General features: G+C 39.0%; 1 protein-coding gene across 1 annotated transcript in view; it reads right to left on the reverse strand.

The window, feature by feature from the left end:
• SPTLC2 (serine palmitoyltransferase long chain base subunit 2) overlaps positions 1-23,563 on the reverse strand; it is a 77,546-nt gene that overhangs the window by 14,298 nt on the left and 39,685 nt on the right. The window lies entirely within an intron of this gene.

Below are 23,563 nucleotides of genomic sequence, written 5' to 3' on the forward strand. Positions count from 1 at the left end.
TGATGAGACTATAATAAGTGACATTTTACTTGTCTCTGGTCCACAAAGTATATGTCTGGATAATTGATTACCCAAACACTGCCTTTCCCAGGCAGGTGATTGATAAACTGAACCATTAAATGTACAGCATGCAGATCTGTGCCACACAGTGAAGATGGCTGCTAGACATTCATTGTCTTCCTTTAAAGTTGTAGATAACATAAGGTGATTAACTAACAGGAATGCCAGGTCTCAAAGAAACATCCAACACCCACACAGCTCTGCTCCAGGCCAGAAGAAACATAATTTTAAGAACCTATATAGTATATGTTGCCAAGAGTATCAGATATTCCACCCACAACCATGCAATCAAAAGCAAAACCCCATTAAAGGCATAGCATAAGGAAAAAAGGTAAAACCTGTTAAGTTTGCAAAACTTGGCCTATCATTAGTAGGTAGAAGCTGGTATTTTTAATAGCACTGACTGCCACTTAAGACATGTCTTCTTCTCCATTAACAGTATTATTTCTTAATTTTTTCTCTCCCAGAGTTTCTCCAGAAGCTTAGTTCCTCTTCCCCAAAAAGCAGTAAGATTTCAGTAAAACACAAAGGCTTCTTGAACTTATAAAACTACATTTTTAATTTATTCACATCAGATCCTCTGCTGCAGACCCAGCTTTCTCTTATGTTTTCAGACCAATTATTTGGTCATTTTAAATAACCCAGACTGCAAAATGAAGTTCAGAAGAAGAAACAAACTCAATAAAATTAAAAGAACCAAGCTAACTGCAAGATACTGAAAATAGTGGGCCTAAAGCCACTACTTGCATTTCTAATATTGAGGCAATCAATAAATACACAAGTGTCCACAGCAAACTACATACAGAAAAAAAGCTATTTTGGCATCTTCTGAGAAAGCTGCATCTGCACATCTCCTACACAGTAATGCAACAATTTCCGATATGTCAGGTCAGTGATGTGCAATTGCATCAAAATACAAATCAGATTTCACAAGTAGTAAGGTAACATACACAGCTGCTGTGATCAGCCCCTCTCCCAGGACAAGGAATGCAGCCTTTGCCATACATACATCTCTCCTCCGTGTTCCCATAAAACATGGAGTTTACAGTGTTGAAGCTGAAGGAATTTCATCACCTGTATGGTTTTCCCCTCTACACATTCACACCCTTTCCCATGTTGTTGGAAGCCTTCCCGACTAAAGATTAAAGAGCAATCTTAATTTGTAGTTGGCAACTGCTTCACAGTCTTCCCCAAACTCCTACCAACAAAACCAGGTTATGATTCTAGATTTGTCCTTATAGATTGAAGACTGCTTTGCGATGTAAACAAGTCTCAAGAACCAGTCTTTCAGTTCTCTACAGAGATATAATCACCTCTTAAAAGCAACTGACAGATCTGGAAGATGTCGCTTTCTTTAGGTTTGTGGGTCTCAAAAGTCTATCAGCTTTTACCTCACCCTAGAGCCATGGAGTAATTTAATGAAATTGTTACTCATTTAAAAACTTGTGGCTACAATAATATTACCAAGAACTTGAAAATATATTCAGTGGCATCTCTACCCAGTGGCTCACTACCCATCACATGTCATTACCATCTGAAGAGAACTGTAGTTGTGGTGAAGCAAAGAACCAGGAATCAAACAAAAATTGAGCACAGGTTCTTTGTCCTCTGCTTGCCTTTCTCCCTGCATTCTGTGCAAGTACTCTTCTCTGTACTTCAACTTGTTTAGTCTCCTACTCCACTATAAAATCCTACACTTGGAAGAGTGATTCCACATGCTAATTGAATAGGGTTTGTTGTAGTATGCAACAAGCATATATCCAGTGTTTGGATCTACCAACATTTGCTGGTTCAGCCTCATTGGTACCCCCAGGTGTAGCAGGCTGTTAACTGCTAGTACAGTTCCCCATGTTTTCTCGTGGAAAGACAAAGACAAACCAAGCAGTGCTAGAAACAGCAGCGAGTAGGTATCACTGCTAATCCCACTCACAACCCAAACAGTGCTTGAACACTCAAACAGGACCTCTAAATCCCTTCCCAGCCCAAGCATCTCCTGAAGGTTAGAGCTTTTTCCACAACTGCTCAACTGTAGGCCTAGAAAAATTGTCAGGACTGCATAAACTCTCCAGTAACTGGATTTTTTGGCAGTATGCAGCTGCATTTTTAAGACCACGTATAAAGGCCAGATCAGACACCACCCTGCCAACTGTTCTTGCATAGAAGTTGTGCAATGATTTTGGTAACATCCTTTCATCTAGGAAACTGGAATGTGATGACCTTCAGCAAAGGAAGGAAAGGAGGGGAAAAAGGGATGATTACTGGAACTGAGTTCTTCAAAAGGTTAAAAAAATTAGAACTGTTTATCAGATCAACTTATCTCAAGTCCCTCATGGGTCCTGTAAATGGCTTAAACTAGCTTCTGACAGAACAACATTGAAATGAGGGTAACTAATAACTTTCCTGTACTTCTATACCCTTTTGCAAATTTACTAGAGTCATATCAAGATTGCTCTTCCAATTTAGTAAAACACTTCCTTGGTTGTAGTAGCCTGGGCATCATTTAGTCTCAAGTGCACATGTATCTCCTAAAGAACATGCTGCCATTGTATCAGAAGTAAAGGCCACATACCATCTAAAGGGGAAGAAACACTCTCCTGTCACAAATAAACAATGTAAGAAGTATTCTTGAAAAAATGCAGCTAGCATGCACCTTAGGAAAAAAATTAATTCCAACACCCTAGAGAAAGTACTCCACAATGAAAGCACATGAGATGCATATTCCTTGCAACCACTGAAAGTAAATTAGTGTCTTTGCCAGAACAGGTTCCCACAGGCTAAAACAATGACCCTGAAATTAGCTCAGATGATTAGAGCATGGTGCCAATAACACCATGGTTGTGGGACCATCCAATATCTGTATGTATTCATGTAAGAGTTGGACTTCACGATCCTTGTGGGTCCCTTCCAGCTCAGGATATACAGTGGTTCTGTGAATAATTCATCACTTGTGAAGGTGTCTGCTTTAGAGGTCATAATGCTCAGAAAGGCAGAAGTTATAGTGAAAACAGGAAACAGAGAAGGTGGAGTTACTGAATGCCTTCTTTTCATCGGTTTTCACTGACAAGACCATACCTCAGGAATCTCTGACCCTGGTCTGAAGACCAGGAAGGGTAAAGGAGTATTGTAAAGATGACTCTCCCCTGGTGAAGGAGGATTGGGTTAGAAAAAACCTAAGCAGACCTGACATCCACAAGTCCATGGGCCCTGACAGGATGCATCCACAACTGTGGAGAGAGCTGGTGGACACCACAGCAAGGCAGCTCATGATCGTCTTTGAAAGGTCCTGGTGATCAGGAGAGGTGCCTGAAGACTGGAAGAAAGCAAATGTCCCCCTGGTCTTCAAAAAGGCAAGAAGGAGAGCCCAGGAAACTACCAGCTAGTCAGCCTCACCTCCATCCCAGGAAAGGTGAGGGAGCACCTCATCCTGGAGACCATCTCCATCCACATGGATGACCAGAAGGTGATCAGGAATAGTCAGTATGGATTCACTAAAGGTAAATCACTTCTGACGAACCTGATTGACTTCTGTGATGAATCAACTACCTGGATGCATGTGGGGAGAGAAAGGATATTGTCTACCTAAACTTCAGCAAGACTTTTGACACCATCTCTCACAGCATCCTCACAGGCAAATTCAAGAAGTGTGGAATGCATGAGTGGACAGTGAGGTGGATTGAGAACTGGCTGAACAGCAGACCCCAGAGGGTTGTAATTGGTGGCAGAAGATCTAGTTGGATACCTGTCACTAGTGGTGTCCCCCAAGGTCCAGTACTGGGCACAGTATTGTTTAACTCGTTCATCGGTGACTTGGATGGAAGACATAAAATACCTCAACAGCAAGTTCCCTGATGACATGAAAGAGTGGCCAATACCACAGAGGGCTGTGGAGCCCTTCAGAAGGACCTCAAGATGTTGGAGAGATGGCCAGAGAAGAACTGTCTGAAAGGCAAATGCGGAGTCCTGCATCTGAGGAAGAATAACCCCATGAGAAGAAATTCTTTATTGTGCAGATGTCTGAGCACTGTAACGGATTGCCCAGAGAGGCTGTGGATTCTCCCTCACCGGTATCACAGAAGGAACTAGGTTGGAAAAGACCTTTGAGATCATCAAGTCCAACCTATGACCTAACACCTCCCCATCAACTAAACCATGGCACTGAGTGCCATGTCCAGTCTTATTTTGAACACATCCAGGGATGGTGACTCCACCACCTCCCTGGGCAGATGATTCCAGTGCCTAATCACTCTCCCAGTGAAGATTTTTTTCTGACGTCTAACCTGAACTTCCTCTGGCGCAGCTCAAGACCGTGTCCTTTTGTTCTGTCAGTGCTTGCCTGAGAGAAGAGACCAACCCCCACCTGCCTACAGCCACCCTTCAGGTAGTTGTAGAGAATGACAAGGTCTTGCCTGAGCCTCCTTTTTTCCAGGCTAAACAACCCCAAATCCCTCAGCTGCTCCTCACAGGGCTTATGTTCCAGACCCTTCACCAGCCTTGTTGCCCTCCTCTGGATGCATTTGAGCATCTCAATATTCTTCCTAAACTGAGGGGCCCAGATATTAAGGAAACGTCAGGATACAATCCTGTGCAAAGTGTTCAAGGGTAACCCTGCTTGAGCAGGATGGTTGGACGAATGACCCATGGTGGACCCTTCCAACCTTACCCAGTGTGTGATTCTGTTAGCACATAAGAGATATTTAAGCACATTTCTTCTTGAAGTAGAAATTGAGTTGATATTGACTATAATTATCAGCAGGATAAAAAGGGAACTGCACATCCCACCACAGTACATCTAAATTCCTTTTGCAATGGCTTTACCAATGACACATATCAACAGAGAAAGTCACCTGCATTTAACCTTATTCTCTCATAAAAGCTCATGCTTAAACTAATAGTCCAGATACTTGGGGATTCTCATACAACCCATATTTGCAAGATTATGTTTATTAATAAATAAACAACAATTGCTCAGCAATTTAAAATTTTTGCAAGGCCAGGATGAACTTAGCCTTTGAAAAAAAAAAAATAAGACAGTTGAGCTAATGTCCATGTAACTTTTCAATTCCATGTTAAAAAAAAAAATCATCTCTGCAAGAATGATTTTGTGGAAGAACCTCTCTCCAAGAATTTGTGGAAGTTACTCTCTCACAAAAATCTAATATTTAAAACATTTCTGTCATCTATTAAGGTTGATAAATAAGTTATCATAGATGGTATTGGACAGCAAAGAAAATTCAGTTCAACCAGGATGTACTTGTTTCCCTCCCCCTGCCTTGATCTCTATGCAGTAGTTGGAGAGCAATCACAAATCTCTTCTAAACAGTGCAACACTTCATCAGCATGGCTTTTTGAGAAATAAAAAGCATGTTGTATTATACACAGAGAGACTGCCCTCTGACACTGAACTCAGAGGGGCAAACCAACTTCAGATAGGCAAAACCACACACAGGCAGGATTTTATCTGCTTGTCACACTAGGGATCACTGCCTCCTGGACCTAAAACAAAGATACTTACTGCAATATAAAGGAAGCTTTACATTTTTAATTAGTTCTTACAAAGACTTCAAGGCAAAATTGTAGGACACATCTTGAAAAATGACTCCTCATCAGTGAAACTGTAAGTTGTATGCAGAAGCTCTTGTTGGTCAACAAATACCAGTTCACATTAGGCAGCTATGATGAAGCTCCTCTATATTCTTTCATTAACCAATCTTGTAGATGCTCAACACTAATATTAGAGTTTTATTATTGCAGCCTTAATTTAACCCATTTACTTTGTTGTCAACATGGAAAGAGAGGCTAAACTAAGCAATTTCATGCCTTTGCCTTACGTACAGATTGAAAACTAACATATTTGTTTTTAAGGATGAAATGAAAAATGTAGAATAAAAAAAAAGACCCTTGATATAAATAGATTGGAATTCAGTACATGCAGAATCATTCCACTTGTGATACATATTTACTGGCCCAATTACTCAGTCCCTCAATAAAAGCTCATGCTGTAACACAATCAAACACCTTCGAGGTTCAGTTTCCATTATGTGACCAAGGAAATTAAAATATTTATTAGCAGAGATTTCTGAGAATTCTGTAAGAACTGTCAAGATATAGTCTGACAGTAGCACACGACCTCTGGTAAGACTCAGTATGTGTTTAAAAAGAAATAGGTTTTGTTAACAAGATTGTCAGGAGCATATTAAAGATGTTTTACAGCACTCAAGGAAAATTATAGTTAATATCAGACCCATAAGTCACCTTTAAGATGAAAATACTCTATTAATTCTTTGTGGAAAAGCTGCTTTCAGTCTCTGTTGTAACTCACTTCAAATTGTTTTTCAAGCTGGTTCCATCTTAGGAATTCTTGTCAGGTGTTGGAGGTTAGAAGCATTACATTAACTACTGGTAGATGTGCCATCCTTAATTTGTGGCAGAATCATTTACCTTAGTAGAGCTTATTTAAGTCAAGGAAGGGATGCATCCAGCAATCAGTTTAACCTGCCAAATACCACTTTACTGATGTTAGCATGACCTCTGTTAACATCAGTAGCTGATGCACTTTGCTAGGAGGGCTATGAATTTTATAGGACTGCTTATCTCGGCAGGTTTCTTGTCTTCTCCTTTCCTAATAGCCACAATCCAGAGAATATAATAAAACTTTTCCCTTCTTTGTACAAATGCTTTCCCAGAACTAAACAAGTTTTGGTCTTTCTTAGAACTGAAAATAAAAATCAAGCTAACTAAAAGAAGGTATTTGGCCAACTAAATGCTTATGAGGATTATGGCAGCTCTGAGTGCATGTATACACAGAATGGGTAAGGAAGGGACCAAGGTGGGTCATTCTGTCAAACCTCCCTGCTCAAACAGGGTCAGCCCAGAGCACTTGGCACAGGATTGTATTCAGACATTTCTGTAGCATCTCCAGTAAGGGAGACACCACAACCTCTTGGGCAATCTGTTACAGTGCTCAGTCATCTGCACAATAAAGAATTTCTCCTCATATTCAGGTGGAAGTTCCTGTGCATCAGTTTCTGCCCATTGCACCTTTCCTTGTTCCTTGGCTCCACCAAGAGAAGCCTGGATCCTTCCTCTTGGCACCCTCCCTTCAGATAGATATCTGTGTACACTGACAAGGTCCCCTCTCAGTTGTCTCTTCTCAAGGCTGAACAGGCCCGGCTCCTTGAGTCTTTCCTCATGAGTGAAGTGGTCCAGCCCCTTAATCATCTTTGTTGCTCTCCACTGGACCTGTGTCAGGAGCTCCAAGTCTCTCTTGGCCTGAGGAGCCCAGAGCTGGACACAGCACTCCAGCTGTGGCCTCACCAGGGCTGAGCAGAGGGGCAGGATCACCTCCCTTGACCTGCTGGCAGTGCTCTTCCTGAGCACTGCACCCAGGACACCACTGCCTTTCCTGGTCACAAGGAAGGGCACACTGCTGGCTCTTGGACCACTTCTCCACCAGGACCCCCAGGTCCTCCTCCACAGAGCTGCTGCCCAGCAGGTCAGCCCTGATGGAAAGCAGCATGCATATGGTGTGAAAGGAGATCAAAGCAGCAGATCTCAAATCTCAACCTACTTTTTCAGGAAATAATGCTGAAAGGCATTTTATAACCTAAGCATTAATGTTTACTGACTGTTTTGTGGAAAAAAAAGAGTTTATGTAAAGGGTAGGTTCTGTAGGTTCAATCCACCATTGTTCCCAAAGTAAATGACCAACCTATAACCCAATTTTACAGAAATCCTGGACCATGTAAGCTTACTACAATTTTTAGCAGACATGTATACAATTAAAAGTCCTTCATCACAGACAACAAAGAAACAAAAGAAAGAGAAGGAAATCCCAATGCACTTCAATGGCACAGAGAACACTGTGATGCCACTGTGTCTTGTTTCCCCAAACAGACCATGGCTACATACAACCTACACAGCAAGAATATGGACCAGGCTGCAATACTCTGTGGTTGCTTTCCTGAGAGCACCAGCATCAATGACAGAGAAGATAAAGCACAATTCCATTAACATGGATAGTGCTTTTTCTGCATATACCATGCTATCTATGGGCCAAACAAAAGAAAATAAGATAAAATTTCTTTTTCAAAAAGTCTGTATTTTCAGACATTGGGAAGTGCTTAAATCAAAGTAAACTGGCAAGGAAAACTCAGTTATATATATCATTCTCTAAAAGTTTGTTTCTTCAAGTCAGAGCGATGCTATTATACAATCAAGCTTGTAAATTTTTCCACATTAAAACCCCCTTGTTTTTGCAAAGGTTTATACTTTCATTCTGTTTATTATTCCTGCATTTCCATCTTTTGGTTGGCTGTTTCAGTGAAAGACATAATTCAGCATATTCTGTTTTGGAAACAAGCATTTTTCAAATCTCAACCAGGAATTCAATATTCTTCTGCTGATCTAACAGATTCTCCACTAAGCTTTCAGAAGCTAAGTTGCCTCCCAAGGGCTTATGAAAATCTTTTGCAATGTTAACATAATAAGACAAGCTGTTTTCTGGACATTATACTTGTAAATACCTCAACATTAAAAAAAAACCAACACAACAGCTGCCTTTTTTTTTTTGAGAAGACATAATAGCACTACTACCCTTTTACTGTCATGAACATGTTTTTCATAGAAGATATAGAAAACTCTCCTCTTGAAGGCCTCTCCTGAAAAGCACAAGTCAAGCATGACTTCTAATAATATATGCATGATGAAAAAAAAAGGCATAATGTTTTTGGATTTTCCAACTAGCAGAAAGGACAAGCACAACTTATGAATATCTGACTGGAAGCAAGGGTCAGATTAGAAACAAAGAAGTACCTATTAGAGGCTACAGTGAGTAACTTAAAACCAGAGAAAGTAGAGTGAGATTTTAAACCAAGAAAGAATATTAAACAAAATTCTACTTCAACAGTGATTAAATGCCAAAACTTTTACGTTTTAAGGAAAAGCTGCACTAAGAGACAGGAAGAGCACAATGTTGTTAAAAATTCTGTAATGGATGTTTAAGGACCAAGCATGTGCTGATTTTGAGCTGATTTAAGACACTAGTAACATCATCTGTCAGAAAGCAGATTCATGACATGAACTCACACCCCAAGGCAGAAAGAGGGATCAACAGTGACTCACCTGCACAACCCAACCAAAGGCATCACTCATCCACACAGTAAGGGAGAGCAGCCTATTCTGTCAGCCTGAAAAAAGTCATTTACAACAGCTCATAAACAAGATGGAGATATAAAGCAAAGTTTTGCTGGTTTCTTCTGAGAGATCACTCTAAAAAGATAATAAGTAAAATTTTATTATACATTACCTACACATTTCTTATCTTTCAGAATACTTTTCCTATCTCAATGTTTCCTATCTCAAGTTCCAGCAACAAGGTAACCCCCCATGTTTCAGTCTGCTTCCTCCAAGTTTGTTCATGTGAACACTGCATCACTGCCAATATTTGCAGTAAGAATTTTACATCCTCCCCTTCAAATGCTGTCTGCAGATTTTCATTATAGATCTTCAGAAAAGTATTATATACAATTATACAATGTAACCTGAGATTGCACAGAGAGATATTAAAATGTATGGGCCAGAATACTGTATTACCCCAGTTTTATATTAGAAAGAATCAGCTCACATCAGCAAATGCCAAGAGAACCTCCAAGCACAATGGGAAACCTAAAGAAAGGAATTAGAATAATTCCTTAACTCGGTGCTGTTATATTACTGTTTAATAGCTCAAACTGCAGTATTCAGCAAACCAGGCTGAAGACAGAATCAACTCAATGGGTTTTTTCACAGGGCTGATGGGGAATCCAAGTTTAGAGCAAATTTGGGAATGGGAAGGGTCTTTGGCTATATGTCTCAAGGCTGAGGTCACCAGAAGGAGCGGGCACCTTCCACCAGAGGCCAGTGCTGCACTCGGGAGTCCCCGCCCATACCTGCCACAGCCTGTGCTCCCTGCCACAGGCTGCACTGTAGCAGGGAAGGCCGGCCTTCATTCACACAGGAGATGCTAACGGGACAGCTGAGTCAAGTTATTTATTCTTCTGACATACTTGCATGCTTCCTGAGTTCACCACTCAGGAGAGAAGCTACAAATAACATGGGGGGAGAAGACTGGTTTGAGAGTCAGCGCACTTGAAAGCATGGATGAGGAAATCAAAAGACGGCTGCGAGCTCATGTTCATTGGCCACATGGCAGCAGCATAAGCAACAATTTATTTTAGGAGAAGCAGTGAAGGGCTAGGCTTGTGACCATTCTGAGTTAACTCTGGCTTTTAACAACACTGTATGCAGGGGATCTACCTGGATTATGTGGCTACTCAGTATGGAGCCACTGTAGAGGTGATGGTAAAAATGCTCAGCACTTTAAAGGAGAGAGGAAAACAGCTAAATCTGATTTTAAAAATTGGCAACGGTAAAGCCAAAGAGAATCAGAAACGGAAAAAGGAGGAAAGAAAAATTATGGCTGATATTTTTGGCATTAAAATGTCTCAGAGAAACAAAATTTATGCTAATATTAAGTATCCATCAGTGCATTTGCTATCAAACTAAATAGTTCCAGTGGAGTCTAAAGGCATGCCAAAAAACAGCTGGGTGCATGTACTGTGTATTCACTGAGTTTATATATACTGGTGAGATTGAAGCCTTTGGCATATTCTAGAGCCCAGAGGAGTATTTTTATATTTGCACTTTCTGATTTTGTTTGCAACTACCAGCTGCATTTAGAGAACTGCAAGGCAGCCTGGTCTCCTCATGAACTTAATCATAAAAAGATGCAGCTCTCATCAAGAAGAGATCACGTTGCTTGATGTGACTGGAAAGATACAATTTGTTAGAACTGTTTCACAGAACAGTTTGGGTTGAAAGGGATATTAAAGATCATCTAGTTCCAACACCATTGCCATAAGCAGGGACACCTAACACTACACCAGGTTGCTCAGATCCTCATCCAGCCTGGCCTGGAATGATTCCATGGATGGGGCATCCACCAGTTCTCTGGAGCACCTGGTGTTCCACCCTTACAAAAAAATTTCTTTCTTATATCTAGTCTGAATTTACCTTCTTTTAGTTTAAAAACAGCTCTCTTGTCCTACTGCAACAGGTCCTACCAAAATATTTGTCCCCATCTTTCGCATAAGCTCTCTTTAACTACAGAAAGACCACAATAGAGGCACATTGCCATATGATCCTACTAATTGTTCAAAATCACATGTTTCACAGTTTATTATTCTATTAGTAGAATATCTCTGTTGGTGACCACGAAAGAACTTGAAGGATATGGCTGCATATGCACTTCAAATCTCACAGTAGTAGCATTGCCCAACCTTGCTGTAGCCAATGAAGGAGTATCTGCAAGCCTGATTTCTTCATACTGCCCTGCTCTCTGTATCATTTAAACTTCTTTGGAGCAGTGACAATATGCATACAGCAGTGAGCACAACAGTCTTAGCTCGTGTTAAAGGGTTTCTGCAGTATGGGGACACAAAGATGTTAAAAAATGACATTGTAATAAAATCGGCTAAAATGGCTGATCCTCTGTGCACAGCCATGACAGTATTATCATTATTTGATTAGTCATAATTTGCCTCAAACAGCAGGCTTCATCAAGTGAGCAGAAAGACTTTGAAATAGGATACATGTGCTAAGGAGACCAGCATGAATAAACATTAAGGACTTAGTAAAGGCAGTATTAAAACCAATTGATTTAAACTGAGCCAATGTTTATCAAACTGCAGGAGTCAGCTTTTCTACAACAAAAATACTTTTTATAAGATCCTGAAAATTCAAGCTTTAAAGAGAAAGAGATTAAACCAGTAGCATTCTACTTATCCTACAGAAAAAACCCCACAAACAAGTAAACAGTTCATCCTGCCTCAAATCTGGCCAACCTTGGTTCCTAAAACAAACACACACACAACATTTAATAATAGCTGCAAATACATAAAATGAGTAAATTCTATTGGAAATATTGATAGCTGAAACTTAGAAATTCTTAATCTATAGTAATTAAAGTAGAAAGGAAATCGTCCAAGTGCACATACGTACGTCATTAGTAATTAAGCCAGAAATGGGTCCAAGTCTTTAAAACACATATTAATAGAGGGCTACTTTATTAAATGTAGCATCACCATCACCTGCTGTACCAGTGGCAGGAATTCTGATGAAGCCATGACTGAAATGTAAGACTGATGGACCTGCAGGTGTCTGAAAGACATTTTTAAGTTATAATGGGCTATGTTAGAATATTTTAGCAGAGCATACTTCCACTACTAGAGAAGATTTCTGTAACCAATCCTAATAGTTTGTGGAGTGACTGCAGTCAGTGATAAACCGATGCCTTTAAGAAGACTTGACTGCTCTCTATAATTGGAAGTTTCAGTCCTGAAGTACAAAGCTTAAATAAATCAAAAATGCAAGAAGATTTGGATGAAGGTCAATTATTAGGAAGAAAAACTAAAAAAAAACCAACAAAACCCTAAAAGCTGTCAGTCAATCCTTTGCAGCAAGATCACCAAAACAATAATCCTCAGAGAAGAAAGAGAAACTAACTGTGACCCTCATGAGGCGTGTAAATATAGCAGGAATGCAAGTTGGCATTTGCCTTAGAGAAGTTTTTTACTGAAGGAAACACCTGTATTGGACTGCTTTGGTACTTCAGGACTACAAGGTGACAAAGAGTAATTTCTCTACAAATAGAGAAAATGACATCTCAAAGACGTAAGTGGTCAAGGCAGATGCAAGAAACCTATCTAAACAACGGGAAAATTTGAAAGACAGTAATCAAACAGCTGCTCCAGAAATGCTGAGCAAGGGACATGCAACAGCTCATACATGGCACAAAACAGCCTACTTGGCATGGTAAGAATGTCCCTTTGGCTCTTGCCTGCTTACCAATTAGAACATCCTTTCTAAGTGTGACAGTGTTCTACACATGGACATCACTCAACTCCAGACAGAAGTTCCAAATGCTTTGATGATCTCCTGATGTGATTTTGCTCAATCAGATCTGAGAGTACATAATATATCTAGGGTCTGTCCAAGAAATGAGATGCTAGAATTATCCTCACCTGGCCAAGTCTAGTAGGATGGGCTAACTGACATGTTGTATTGGCTTATCAAAGATCATCAGAAGGAATCTCATCAGAGGACAAGTTAGCTTCTCTGACCATAGGTTGGAACTGGTCATAAGCAAACATAAATCACCTATGAAGCATCAGGAACTGGTATCATTACAAGTGTCAATACAATGAGGTCATTTTAGGATGCATCTTGCATAGACAATGACTCTGGAAACATCTATTCTGCACCTTTCCTACGCCCTGAAAAAGGCTTTGGTGGAATGTAAAAGAAGCTCTGCAGATTTATTCTTCTCTGTGTAAAAATAGAAATGTCCCAAGTGGTGAAAAAAGCAGTTACTGACACGGAACGCACCACTTTCACTTTGCACAAATTCTTTAGGTTGGAATAGATGTCTTGAAATCAGTCAATCCAATCTGTCTGCTAAAGAACAATCACCTAGAGTAAGACGTAGGTGTACAGGTTGTAGGAGGCAGGTTGAGCGAGTAGGTTGCCCAGAACTGTGTCTAGTTGGGGCTTTGGCTGTCTTCACAGATGTAGACTCTACAACCTCCATGAACAGCATTTTCCAATGCTTGAGCACCCTCATAGTTTGCATTTTCAGGAACTCTTTCCCTCTTTGGTAAATCCTAGAATTATCAAAGACTCACAATTTACCAGGTGCAGAAAACATTACACACATTAATACTACAATTACATACGCTTAGTTCTACCTTGTACTTTAAGCTGTCTTCCACAACAGAGGATAAAATTTCAAGTCCATTGGTTTGAGAGACTAATAATAATGAGCTCTTTGTAACTTTTGCTCATCCACAGACTGTGCATATTAGATATGAGGCATTAGCCTAAACAGCTTGAAGCCGCTGAGGCATTTTGCCCACCAAAGGTGAAGGTCTGTGCTGCCAAACCCCAGAATAATACACATCCGCTTCTTATGTACCCTGGCAGCCAAACAGGGAGTCAAACTTGCCAGGGCACTTTGCTCATTATACATAGAATTCTTGACTGAATTTTAGTAACAACTCAACGTGGCTTTAGAGTTATTTTAACCTGTGGCCAATCCCCACATGCATGTCCAAACTGCCTAGCCACAGAAATAACAAGCATAGCAATGTCAGGTTCAAAGTGTTTCCTCCTTACATCTAAATCTAAGGAAAATGTTCATGCCACACTGTGCAAATATAACTGCAAGGATCCAACTCCAAAACCAGCAGCAGCAGGAAAGGAAGAACGTGTAATGAGCGGTATTACTGCTACCTCAGCCCAAATAAAAGAGACTGAAATGCTTTGCAGAGTTAGTTGATGACTCTGCAGCAACTAGCCTCACAAAAGATACCAGAAGAATTTGTCAAGAATAAGCTTCATCATAGTGTGCTGTGATTTTGTTTTTAAAACAAATAAAAACAACAAATGGAAGACATTTCTAAACCCTAAGCAGTAATGTGTGGCAGGAGAATTTAAAATTATGTTCTGAAATAGTCTGGAAGGAGGTACCAGCCAACATTCTCCACAAATCAGACCTCTAGGAAGTGACATGCAGTAGGTTTTACCAAACATTTAAACCTGTCTTACAGATCTAATTCAGGCATTATGAGAACAAAATCTGCCTCTATCCTCCCAAGATTCCTGCAGACATTTCTGTTTAATAATAACCATTGGCTCAGATGTTTATTTTTGACAGGACACAAGAACTGAGCTTGAATGAATCATATAATTAAATGGTATCATAAAATTAAACAAGTTAGAAGAAGAAATAATAGTTTGGCTAGGACATCAAGAAAAAGAAGTAGCTGCCAGGAGAACAAATTCACTAGCAAACTACCTAACAGCACTCTGAACTTTTACTTATAGATGTGAACTGACTACTTGGCAAGCTTTCAAAAAATAACCTACCTCCCTGAAGCTACAGCAACAAACAAGTTTAAGTACAAGCAGTTCTTGAGAAAAACCCTTTAATAATCTTCACTGTTCTTACTGCTAGGTGAGAACTACACTAACAGTCCTTGGGTGGTAAAGTAAAATAAATGGTGCCAATTGCATGTGAAATACTCAAGATTTCCATCATCATTTTTTCAAGTTCTCCCTCAAGAGATTAGTGGAATTTACCTTGCAGCAAGAATTAGTTCCTAAAAAATCCTATATATCACCTTGCTTTCTGAAATCTTCCTTCAAGAGATACATCTAAAAGACATTAAAAAACCCCAAAACCTTAGTGACTCATTGAAGGTTAAACCATGACACCAAACACAGGGAAGTGTGTCATTTATATAAACTTTATACAATCTTTATTTCTTATTTTCTACCATCTGGACATAAAGCTTTTACGCCACCCATTGGTACCAAAAAGCTGCAGCCTTGCCAGGACCATGTAATTTATCACAACCAGATGGTGCGCTGTCAAAAAAGAAGGGGCTGCTATCATTCCAGGGCAGAATAATTACCTTTCCTTTGAACCAAGGACAATGTTTTCAATAAAAACCCAAAGCTGTTTAATGCAACTTCCAGTCTGTCAAGACTCCCACTGTGCAGCTCCAGGATTCATTAGACTCACAGAAGTGAAGGAGACCATTTGTTAAAAACACAGCAGAAGTGTCTCAGAGGACATTGATGACACACAATTTAAAAATCTCCCAAACAGTAAAGACATTTTGAATCTTCTTTAAAAGCTTTTTGCATAGACTCTTTTCATCACAAATTTTACAGCAAAAGTAGCTGTATTGCATTAAAATGCCACCTCTGTCCCAGGGCTTTTAGGTAACCTATGGAAGACATTCATTGCTCTGCTATGCACCTCTTCTGCTTTGCATTTTTGCATCACAAAAGTTGGAGTAGCAACATTTATTCTGGGAAGAAAGGCTGTAAAGCACAGAGAATAAAAATTAACTAGCAAGCAATGGTAAAGAATGGCTGTGTCTCACACACCAAAACACTACTAGATTGACACTCCTCTGACATCTGGAAACACATGGCAATCATACTGGAGTAATTCAGAGGACTGGACCTTGCAGGATAATTAAACAAGTTACAATGCAACCAAACAGTACCTTCACTTTAAGCAATGCAAGAAACTGGATGAATTTCACTGCACACTAAATCTCCCCTTGGGTTTCAATCCTCGCCAAATAAAAAGCAGTAATTATTTGAACACTCATAGCATTTTCTGAGCCTACTTCTACGCCAAAAAATGACTTTGAACTTGTCCTTCTTTCAACAGTACATATTTAATGAAGTGGTTAAGAAACACATCCTTTTTTCATAACACCAGAACATTTTGTTCACCTCGAAAAAGTAGAATAACTGTCTAGCTTGGGAAATTAAACATGAGCTGGAAGCCCAAGTGTGACCATTTCCAGGAATTACATCTAGCAGAATAGAACAGAAATATTCCTGCAGTTTCAGTTCCACAGCGGTAACAAATGTATTAAAAGATGTCTTAGCTCAGTTCACTTTTGATTGACCCTCTCTCTAGCTAAGATCAAATCAGTATATTCTTCTCTTGATGTAGCAGTTACCTAAGGGATGCTATTATAGATTCTAATATATTTTACATGTGATTTACAGCCTTAGAAGCAAAATACATTGAAGCAAAACATGATAGGAGACCAAACCACCACAACAATTAAACAGCATTTAAGACTTTACAAAAATTTCAGCTGACAAATTTCTGCTCATCACCTCCAGAAGCCGCAGTAAGTAGCTGATGACTTACCATCCAGAAGACCACAACTCATTAAAAAAGAGTAGAAGATAAAGCATGATTCTCCAGTTCTCCCAAGAAGCACAGATACATGCATTAATAAAAAGTTTCACAGAGAAAGAATAAGTTGTCTGAATGAGCAAGGGTGGCTCTTACCTTAGGAAACCAGTATCACTGGAAAACCTCTTTGTTATTCACTCTAAATAAGCACATACAGTGGGGGAATAACACAGTGGAGACAGCAACTGATAAACTTCCACAGACATGCAGATAGAGATCTATTTTTACTAAGCATTTCTTGCACCTATGCAGTAGCCTTAAAGGAGATTTTGTAGGCTTTTCCAAAGCCCAGCACAGGTGTGCAGCAACTCACAGTCAGTGTGCAAAGACACACACAAGAAAAAGCTCAATGCTCTTTCCAAGTTGGAGGCTTTTGTTTGTTTTCCAACAGACAACAATTAGTCTCACCTTGCTAACAAAACATTTTTACTGTAGTTTTGTACAATACTGTTATCTCCAACTCTGCCATATTACACAGAGAGTATACTACAAAATCATCTTTTTTGAGATTCCGACAGCTATAAAGCATTAATGTTGCCACTACCATTAAAGCAATGTTAATGAAAAAGTAGAGCAAACAGAAACCAGTCAATCCCAAATCAAGCTAAAGGCAACTGAAGGCATTCATCTTTACATGAAGAAAATACATTCAGAACTACCAATATCAACTGATGCACAGTATTTGGAAAAAATAGAGCCAAAGAACAGAGGCTACACCACAGCACAGAGGATCAGCTGCTAATTATGTGAGTACTTATACCAAGGCAGAACCAGACTGCAGCATGTTCAGAATCTTCCTCTTTATCAATCTCCTGCTCCAGCAAGTGACTGAAGAAGTGATATCACCTTCTAATTAATACCATATTAAAATAATGTAATACAACTCTAAGGACCAACATGTCTGAACAGTTTTCATGTAGGTTTTATTATGACTCTTTCTTCTAGTTTGCAATTTAGATTTACTAATTAATCCAGATTTTCTAGAGCCAGGAACTGAATTTTTTATTAACTGAAACATCTTGGTCCCTCTTGACACCCAGAATGAACTGATATCTACACTGAGATGTAATTAAATGAAACAGGAGGACACACCCTAGAAAACCCCAAAACTAACAAAAAACAAGGGCACCAATGATCAATTTTGCTGAACTTTGTGTGAGCTGTAAGAAACTGAATTTCAGTGCAGTTCTAGGGAGTACAGATTTTTAAAGGCTCCACTGGTACGCAACATCACAGCTTGCATACTGACTAGCATTTTTTAAAATACCAGATATTTTTAGCATTCTGATAAAAATACGGCCAATAGAACACACCAACTATTTCAACGGATGAACTTTCAAATCCCTCTGTTTAAAATATTGCTCCACAACAGGAACAACACACAACTCTTTGCTACATCCAAAAGACAGGATTATTTGTAATTTAATATGGAAACATTTCAGCTGTCTTAATACCAGCATAATTCCTACACAAGTCTGGCATTTGAGACATGCTACATATTTGTCACTGAAGTGTGTGAGGTTTTGTGCTGCTATGTGAGGTTCATCAGTTGATGCCTTGGCCATAACAATACCGTCTCCCACACATTCAGGTTGCTGAAATCAGCTCTCTGAACCTGGAGCTTTTTCATCTTACCATTTATTTGTTCTATAAAGGCACATCCAGCCCTCAAGAATTCACAGCTAAGGGATACCAAGAGCCTCATCTGGCTGTAATTCAACAAAATGCACGTGTTTACATTTGTCAACCTTTAAAAGAGATCTTAAGAACTACCGAGCTTGTAGCAGCAACCTTCACAAGGTTTACCACTTGAGCCGCAGTGCTTTTTACCCAATTTTAAAAACTGCCCTTTCCCTCTGTATAGATAAGAAAATGACACCCAACAGGGATATGGAGTCATTACCATCTCAGACTCCCTGTGTGATAATCAGAGGAAATGATCTGCTGACCTCAAGCAGTCTTTGAAGTCTGCACAAACATTACCTAAAGAAGAGGGAAGGACCATTGAGCAGGACATAGATCCCCCTAGGCCTGCCTCTCCAAAAGCTCTGCTGGACTAGTGGTTCTCTCTAAACCTAAAAAAAATCTGGGCTGCCAGAAAACTTATGGTTATAGAGCATGTTCAAAGACTACTGTGAAACAGACTTTGTATATCAATGTTTTATTTAAGCCTAACTTGCAAAAACTGTCATGCAGCAAGCATTGATTTCTTTAGGTCTGAATTACTAATAAGTTAGGGAAAAAACAAAACAAGCCAACCACAAAAAATCCAATCCCCTCCAAAACCAGGCCCCAAATACAATCACAATGCTGATTTACATTTATGCAGGCTTTTATCTTATGCAAGATAGCATGCAAAGTAAAATGAAATTGCTGCCATTGTTTACCTTCAGCAGTGCCTTGATTTTAAAGATAGAGAAATTATAAAATAGTGAATCCACGTTGTATAAATTATCTACTGGAGTTATCATGTAAGAGACAACCACGCCCTCAAACATAATGCCAACCTGTAATTAATCGTAATAACTCAGTTTCAAGAGATGGGAAGTCATAATACCATCTCTTGCCACTTCTCTTCAGACAATATGCACTTTGAATTACAGAAACCTGCTTTTTTTTAACACTTAGAAAAGTCTAAAAAGACTGCTGGTTGCTGGTACCAGTCGATTCCTTTACGACTACTAGAATCATGTGTATCTGGTAATTTGCTTTTAAATTTTTTCCCTCAGTACTAACACAATGGTATACCAGACACTGCAGAAACAGCAACTGTCTCTACTTTAAAGTTCACACCACACAGAACAAAAGATCCCATGCTCTCCTTTTGTGTTTAGTGTGACTCTTCATAGGAAATCCACCTAGAGAGAAGCAGATTTGACATCTTTGATGAAAAGTGGATCTTGTCCAAGGCAACAACAACAAACAAAACCAAACCAAAACACTGCCTCCTGTCAGAAGGCTGTCAGAAACACACAAGCCCTTTCCACTTAAAGGAGAATTCAAGATAATGCCTGGTTGATTAAGTTGATAAAATTATTCCTGACCTCTATGTTACATAAAAAAAAAAGAATAAAGCAATAGCATGTGCCTGTGTATCTAAATATTAGTAAGACTGGCTGAACACAAAATTATTTCATATGCAAAGAATTGCATAGGATCAGCAGTTACATTTCATGGTCATATCGCACTCATCTCCTCTGATATGTTTCAAGTCCTATTGCAGTGAGAGACTAGGCTCATGAGACCCAGAAGGGTTCCCTAACTCCAACTTTACATGTACCACTGTATTTTTTCACATAGAACTTCTCTAGAGGCTGAATTTCTACTGAGCAGTTTAAGTTCTCTCTAGAGTTATGACAGCTAAACAGGTTACCCATACAAACAAAATCTACTGTGATACAAAGTGAGAACAAAAGCACCAATTACCAGCCAACTTCACTCTGACACTAGCTGAAGGATCTGCTGAAGAATAGCAGTACTGCATGCAACAATTCCCCCCTGGCCCCCCTAGGCAATCCAGAAAGCAATTTCTGAAATGTAACTCACAATAGCTGTTCCTGTTTGTTTATACCTTGCTCACTGTATCTGGTTGCGCTGTTGTCATACGACTAAAATGCCCTGCAGCCGAACAATTATGATTTACAGACTTTGAACTTAAAAAACATTGGTTCAAATCAACAGGTAATTTTAAAGAATGTGATTAGGGTCATCCCTCCAGAACAAAGACTAAGTTTGTGTTGCCTGGGTAAATGTATTATCTAACTGTACATATTAATCACTGGGAGGATTTGTGGGATTGTATTAACACTACTTACACATTAGCTCATACAGATTTTGTAATATCACAACTACAGTCATCATAATAGCATTCATAATCATTAAAAAGTCAGATGTACATATCCTGTTTGACAGCTATTCTTGTGTCTTGCTGAGAAGAAAGAAATGTGAGCTTGTCAAGCCATTCTTCTGAACTAGTTATAGTACCCTCACTATAAAGTCAGACCCATGAAAAAAATTATATAGTTTCAATGAAACTTACCTTGCCAAGTTAACTGAATTGTTGAAAAAAAGCAAGCATTTAAAACCAATATTTTCTTTTTATTTTGATACCATGGGCACTGAAATTCAAAAATCACATCTTTGCTCTTCTAAATCTCAAGAGAAAGCATCAGTGAAGAAGAGACAAAACAAAAAAAAGACTTGAACCTTTGTACAATACAAAAAGGTTGGCAGGCCTTTATGGCAGATTGAAGCCACAGAGAGTAAAAACATCAGGAACGCATACAAACACCACATTTCTTTAGAGGCTAAGGAATGTGCAAGCTTTGACAAAGCATATTATATTAAGGATGTTTATAATCTACTTCCATGGAGACAGTTCAGTAGCTTTACAACATAGCAACAAAGAGTGTGAACTATATTTTCCATCTGTTTTGTGCAGACTGTTTTTTTACAATGGAAGTCACTATCAAAGCAAACTATTCCTTGGGTTTTTAAACAGCAACACAGAAAAGAGATCTTTCCCTATGCAGTACAAGAGAAGATACAGGATATGAAGGGCTATTAAATATATATACAAAAATATGTGATGAAGATCTCGTTTCAAGCTGGAAGTGATACACATAATGCAGCAGTCACCTAGTTTCAGCTAATATTACTATATTTATTAATTGTAAAATATCATACAGATATAAAAAACCTTACAGAACCAGACAGATTATCACCTCCAGCTGAACATGCGCAATAAGAACAACAAAGCAGCCCCTTTTCACATTTTAAGAGAACTATAATCAAAAATCAAAAGATACAGTCAGTAGAAAACATGAAATCAGCTTTTGGTCAAGCATGAGGAAAACAAAAAGGACAACACTGTAAGTACTTCTTCCAGAGGAAAAACAAAAATACCAGCATTGGAATTACTCCTTCCATCTACAAAGTTCATTTACAGTGATAGCACAAAATTTCTTCTGAATCTATCCACGTTAAAACAGATAAAACAAATTTAAAAAGCATCTATTGTACTCATATATTATTAGCACAAGTTCTGCCATTCTGCTGCTGTTAGGCTGGAGTTCACCCTATGTCATATGGCATAGCTGTTCTCTCCATGCACAGACCACAGGAAATAGTGCAGAAAACTGTATTTATTTTCCCAGAACACAAAAAAGCTGCAGTGCACACCAGCTTTTCCAAGAAAAAGCACAATGCTTAAGATTAATAGGTGTGATCTATACAGACAACATTTTAAAAGAAAAGGCACTTGAAACACTCCATGGTACATTACTACTATTATGTTAGAAAAACAAATGTACAGTGTATGGAATATACAGCCCTTGTGGCCACATGTTAGACTACCCTCAAATCTAAAGGGAAGTCATTGAACATTTATACCCTGCATTAGAAAAAATCCTGCTGTGAAAAATATTCCCAAAGTCCCTCATGTGAGCCTTCAGTCTCACTGAACATATCAAACCCAAAACTTAAGGTATTTTATGAAGACCACCACATAGATCCAAGACCATGCCTGGGCAGCAGAAGTGCCTCCCATCACTCCAATAAATGCCATTACAACAGAACTATCAAAACCCCCTACACATCTACTTCCTGGAACCCAGTGTAATTCCCCTTGGTTACCAGGTATTTACAGAGCTTGCAAGAAGACAGGGTTATGCAAATCCTTCACTTCATGATTAATTGTGAAAAGAACTAATCCCTACACAAGACAAACACTTGTAGGGGATTTTTTTTTATCTACATAACACTTTCCAAAGGTTTCCCTTGGTACTAAAATTTCCAAGTTAAATAAGTACCAAAATCTATGGACTCAAGCAGGACATTAGGGCGCCATATCCAGAATCAATAGGCCACAAGCTACTAATGCCTTCTTCCTAATGGAAAAAATCCCACCCAAAAAAAACCCAAAAAACAAACAAACAAACAAAAAAAAACCAACCAAGAAAAAACAACCAGCCAAAAAAAACCCCATACCAAGACAAAAAAATGCACCCCAAACCAAAAAAAAAACCATAAAAAAAACCAACCCAAGAAAAAAGCAAACAAAAAAATCCACAAAAATCACAAAACCAAAACAAACAAAAAACCCCCCAAAACAAAACCCCAAAAAGCGCGCAAAAAAACCACAAAAAGACACCAACCAAAACCCCCAAAGTGGCTATGTAGCCTTCTTCTATCCCAAACTGTTCTCACTTCTCTCAAAATATAATGAAGAAAGAAGGTCCAAGTATGAAGTACTATAAAAATGAAAAGTATTAAAATTCTATAAAAATGACTGCATAAAACACAGGCTATAGCCAAAGCTATAGGGTTAGAAAAGATGAAGAGTCTGACAACCATACCCAATGTCACTGAATGACCTATGTTTCCAGGAAACTCCTCCCAAAACCAAACTTGGAAAAGAAGAATTAGCTCTATTGTGTTCAGAAAAAAAGCAAAGCATTTTTCCCCTAAAATTCTCAAATATAAGAATAGTGTTTAGGGAAATGTAGTGAAGTGTAGTCTGTGCAGTTTTATGGCAAAGTTATTATTTATTAATAGTACTAAGTTCTAGTATATTTGTCCTGCCATTAGGCAGATCTCTAAGGAGTTCACAATAGAATCCATAGACTGGACAAGATAACCAAGTACTCAGCTTTAGAGCAGTAATTCAGTAGCTCTTCT

Source organism: Molothrus aeneus, chromosome 6 (assembly GCF_037042795.1).
Source record: "Molothrus aeneus isolate 106 chromosome 6, BPBGC_Maene_1.0, whole genome shotgun sequence".
Classification (NCBI taxonomy): Eukaryota; Metazoa; Chordata; class Aves; order Passeriformes; family Icteridae; genus Molothrus; species Molothrus aeneus.